This window comes from Adiantum capillus-veneris, chromosome 21 (genome assembly GCF_014529385.1).
Source record: "Adiantum capillus-veneris isolate H3 chromosome 21, ASM1452938v2, whole genome shotgun sequence".
Taxonomy (NCBI): domain Eukaryota; kingdom Viridiplantae; phylum Streptophyta; class Polypodiopsida; order Polypodiales; family Pteridaceae; genus Adiantum; species Adiantum capillus-veneris.
The window spans coordinates 60,932,003-60,937,838 of NC_140951.1; positions in this window are offsets into that span (position 1 = coordinate 60,932,003).

Below are 5,836 nucleotides of genomic sequence, written 5' to 3' on the forward strand. Positions count from 1 at the left end.
TGGATTTTGTCTTCAGAGTAGCTGAAAGAATGTGTTTTGGTAGTTCAAAGATCAAACAGGGTGTGCCTTATTAGTCCAAATTATCCTTGGTCTATTGGTGGTACGCTTTGGCATATAGGTACATTCCTGTTCTGTGCTGTTTTGTGAGCACTCGTGGTCAGCAAGGTGCTCTGGTCCTACGCATACTTCCATGCTGCAGCTGAAGGGTTTTCTCAATTTACGTTGGTTGTTAGACACATAAATGCTTGCATCCAATCGTCGTGTATCTTAACGAAGGCTGGTGTGTATGGTTGGGCTTAAAGCGCCTCACTATTCGATATGGAGGTTAATACCTCTGTTAACCCTTGTAAACAGAAACTGGTTAGTCCACCTTAATTCAAAGCAGCAGCTCCTAGATGCAATGAGTATTACATTTAGAAATAGGAAATATTTTATTCTTTAATACAGAAACACCGATCAACTTTGTGCATCAAAAGCTTTGCCAAATTGGAAATCCATTAATGTAAGGCGAAGGGGATTCATGTTTAGAAGTCTCCTTTTTGGGTGTTATTTCAGTAGTTGAAACCATTAATGGCAACATGTCACAGGTCTCTTTTAGGGAGATTTAATGTGAGCTTGGCATGTACTGTATTTAAACCCAACGTGAGCTTTTAAATGCTAGTTATCCTCTCCATATTGTGGCTTGCAAGCGGATGCTGTATGTTATCTGATGGCCCCTTTGGAAAGAACTACTTTGATCAAGTTTTAGTAAGAGAGTGGACTGTCAAGGTATCCATGTTGTGGGTGCTGATAGCTACAAGTCTCACTGGGCATTATCTACTTGCCAGTGCCTACTTGCGGATATTGATTGCTCGCCTTTCTCTCAATTGAAAGAAACTCCTTGCCTATGTGGCAATAACCCCTGCATGGCACGATCCTTTCCCAGAGATTAATCAAAGACCATACCACTCTCTTCTTTCCATTGCTTGAAAGCCTATGCTTTCAAAGACTCATTGTTACTATGAGTAGTGGGTATCAATCAATGCAGATCCAAAGGAACTGAAAACTCTTAGAGAAGAGACCTTGTTGGTCAGTGGGCTGAAACAACAATCGTGTGGTGTGTTATCCTTGCATGGCGTCTGTGGGGGAGGGTAATAAGCGAGCTTTAGAGCGACCTTTTTTCCTTCATCCTTGCCGCTCACTACCACCGGTTGCCGCCCATTGTTGGCTCTGCCATTGGCCATCACAACCCCTCTTGCTCCTCTACATTGCATCACCAACTTCCAACCTCTCTCTCTCTCTCTCTCTCTCTCTCTCTCTCTCTCTCTCTCTCTCTCTCTCTTTGCGTTGCACCCTCGCGTCAGCCCTGCCATGCACCCGCACGCCCGCTGCCCTGCCCTGCTCGCGCGCTGCACCCCCGTGGTGCCCTGTTGTGCACTCGCTCACGCGCTCTCTCTCCCCCCCCCCCCCCCCGCGCGCTGCATGGTGCCCTAGCCCCCCCAACTTCTACGCGTAGCATGTCTCCCCCCCCCCCCCCCCCCCCCCCCCTCTTTTCCTTTCACGCGTAGGATGTCCATCCTCTATGCGTAGGGAGTTAAATTTTTTTTAAAAAAATTCCCCCCTTCCCCCCACTCTATCTATCATACTTCCCCCCTCCCCCCCCCCCCCCCCCCCCCTCTCTACAATCTGTAACTACCGCTATCTCCCCCGGGCCGTACAGCCTCGCGCTCCACCACTCGCCGAGACCGCCGCTAGCATGGGTGCACACGGGAATCTAGCGACTCCCTTGCAGACGACTCCCCCACACGCCCAATTGCCGCGCCCGTTGCTAGGGTGGGTGCACACGTACATCTAACAACCTTGCGGACGGCGATCAAGCATGAGGAAGACGAACGATAAAGCCGACCCCCTAGAGGATGCCATTCAAAAATGCAAAGAGGAAATGACGGAGACCATTACCAAGATGAACCGCAATCTCTGGGGCACAATAAACATGCTCGAAGGACGTGTGCTGATCCAAGAGAGCAAGATAAGCACGCTGGAAGACCGAGTGACGACCCAAGAGGAAGAGATCGCGTCACTCAAGAAAGAACTCGCCGAAGCCAGATCAAGAAACACACTGGAAGAGGGCGAACGGCAACCCTCAACAATCGAAGAAATCAACACGATCAAGGAACAAGTACGGGCCATCAAAGAGGGAGAAGAACAACACAAAGAAATGACGACTTCTTGGGTGGATGTTCTTACCAAAACCCAATAGAAGGCGGACGAAGCCAAGAAATGGATCAAGGTGGCCAAGAAAGGAAAAGACAAGGAGATAACGCCCACGTCCACACCCAACAACATCATTAACCAGACACTAGAGGAGGAGTAGAGGAGAAGGGTGCGCGCTTTACATGTAAGAATTTGCGGTCTTAAAGACAAAGGCAATGTGGACGAAGAAGTAAAAGAACTCACAACCTTGATGGGGATTCATGAGCTGACACACACAAGGGCATGGAGAGTGGGCAACATAAAGAAAAATGGAGGCACTGGAGAAACCTCAAAAGAAAGAGCACTCATCCTCCGTTTTTCCTCCATGGAAGCAAAGAAGTCATTCTTGAAGAAAAGACCAACTCTTAAAGAGACTGGCATCTTTCTCGGGGATGATCTCACCCTCTCGCAGATCGCTCATATGCAGGAAGTAATGCCGGAGATTAGAGCAGCAAGGGAAAAAGGCAAGATCACTTTTTTATCGAGACGGAAAAGTGGTAATACTAGAGCGACGCTTCACATGACGGTGCGAGACCTATGGGACCACACTCAAAGTAGATGTCTGGAATTGCAATGGATCTATGCGTCTTGATGTGGGTGCCTTTGAGGATAGCTTTACGGGAAGAGACATCATCTTTTACTCTGAGACACACCAGGCCCCTGGGCAATCCATGCCTCACATCAGTGGATACAGGTGGGAGACAACCTACAGACAGGAGACACGCTCAGAGCACAGAGGGCGGGGCTCGGGGGGAATGGCAGTGTTATTTAGAGAGGATCTGTAGCCACTTATACATATAGCCTGCAGGGACGAGCAGGCTAGGTACATGTGGGTGAGACTGAAAGCAGAGACAGGCAGATGCCTCTATCTAGCTATTTGCTACTTTCCCCCGAGTACATCAGTTTATGCATCACCTAGAGGACAGCCCCCTTTCTCTATTTTGGATGATGACGTATGGGAGTTCTCTAGGGACAGTGACATTATCATCCTAGGGGACTTCAATGCTAGGATTGCCCATCGCCAGGCAGTGTTTTATGATACTTCAGAGGAGATGCTACGAGAGCTAGATGTTGTAGAGACGGGCCTTTCCAGACTATCACACGATGTGGAATATACTGAGTATGGGAGACACCTGATAGACATGGGCACTGCACATGGATTGGCCATCTTGAACGGCCTACAGAGATTTCCTGCTCTGCGGGAGGTTTTACATGCTTCCCACACAGACATGGAGCCAGCACAGTGGACTATGTCATGGCACAACCGAATCTCATCTCTAGTATCCAGGACCTCACAGTTGAGCCTAGACCGGTCGGGGTGGCAGTGGATCATGCTCTGGTGTTGATGACCATCTCCTTCCAATTCAGTGCAGCACACAGGCCACGAGTAGCAGCCCCTACTCGCTACACATTCACACGGGAGACGGATTCTGTATACATGGACGGAATCTACAGACGCCTATGTACTGAGGACCCGGGGCGACCTCTGAAGGAGCTAACTACTATACTGACACAGACATTACATGAGGCAACAACAGAAGCATACCCACACACCCAGCCTGAGTAGAGCCGCCGATCAGGGAGCATGCCTCAGAACAGCTGGCACGATGAGGAGTGCCGCCAGACTAGAGCCAGACTTCAGAGAGAGGTGCTGTTGGGGGACGTCACTCATAGGCAGTCACAGATTGACTTCCGACGCCTGGTGCGGCGGAAGAAGAGGGCTTTTTTGGCTCGACTCGAGCAGGATCTATATCAGCTATTCTTGAGTCAAGACTCGCGTGAGGCGTGGTGGCTCTTTCATGAGCAGTCCCCCCCCCCCCCCCCCCCCCCCCCCCCCCCCCCCCCCCCCCCCCCCGCTATTTCCTCCACAGAGACCTGGGGGCAGTATGCATCATCTTTGTACACAGTACCTGGACAGCCGCCCCTCCCCAACCCCCCCGATCCATGCCCACACGCATGTCTTTTTCACCGCTGAGATGGTGAAGAAAGCTATCGACAGGATGAAGATTGGGAGAGCATATGATCATGATGGCCTAGTGGCTGAGCATTTCATGCATGCCAAAGACCTACTAGCAGAGCTTCTAGTAGTTATGTTTAACTGGGCCATGTGTGAGGGCCTACCAGACACTTGGAGCCTATTTACGATCGTACCTATCTTCAAATCAGGAGACCCCATGGAACCTCGGAATTATCGCACTATTATGATTGGGCACACACTGGCACGGTTGTATGCATCCATTCTGGAGCAACATTTGAGTAGATGGGCAGAGAGGGAAGGAATACGTGCAACTGGGCAGGCAGGATTCAGGAGAGGCTTCTCTACTCTTGACCATATCCTAACACTCAGGGCCATCATCGAAGAAGGCAGATCTCATGGGAGACGGATCTATTGTAGCTTTGTGGACTTCCACAAAGCTTTCGACACGGTACCCAGAGCTAGATGTGCAGACTACAGGAAATGGGAGTACCCACAGAACTCATTTGGGGGATCATGGCATTGTACAGATCAGTAGTAGGGCATGTACGCACCCCGGAGGGACTTTCTACACCGGTTCACTCCACTATTGGGGTGAAGCTGGGCTGCCGGCTCTCTTCTACTCTTTTCGGTATGTATGTGGATGAGGTTTCTGACTACATTGACAGCGATGGGGATAAAGGTGCTCAGTTGGCAGGGACATGGATTCCACTTCTGTTATATGCTGATGACATACTATTGATCTCCGAATCCCCAGAGGGAATGCAACATCAATTGGATGCTTTGCATACGTTTGCCCACGAAAGTGGTTTCTCTGTCAACCTAGGTAAAACCAAGGTTATGGTGTTTAATACCACCCCACAGTGGATCAGGAGGTCAACAACTACATTCACATACGGCCAGGAGACTGTGGAGTACACAGACGCTTACACTTACCTTGGAGTGGTTTTTAGCGGACCTGCATTCTCACTCAGAAGAGCAGCAGAGACCAGACTTACTAGAGCCCACGCAGCTTTGGGGAGATTGGAGAGGATGTGTTCACAGGTTCAGTTTCAGGAGCCCCGGACGAAGCTCTGGCTCTTTGACACCTTGGTGGCTTCAGCATTGCTCTATGGAACCGAGATATGGGGACCTTCACTGGATCACCACGGGAGGCCGGGTCGCTCAGATGGATGGGGGAACATGAAGAAACCTCTCGTCTCTATGATCTCGAGGCTCATTAGAGCCAAGGCATCAGTACCACGGGCCATTATCCGAGCAGAGCTAGCGGCCCCCCCACTTGTGGTGGAGGCGCTCACTAGATCAGTCTCCTTCATAAACCGCACATGGGCACTTCCTAGAGACAGATATGCTCGCATAGCACTTGAATCCTCTTGACAGTTAGCCATACAAGGAGATACAACATGCTGGTATGGGGAGATGACATCATGGTTTTAGGCACACGGGTTCAGCATAGACAGATTGCCACCATTCCATTACTCATTGGATGCACCATCTCTCACTCTTACACAATTAGAGATCACCAAGCTCATCCGCCAAGACCTGACCCAGCTAGACACCAGGAGCACATGGATACAACCAGCACAGGAATTGGGCACGAAGATGGCTTTCTACAGAGACGACCTCCTC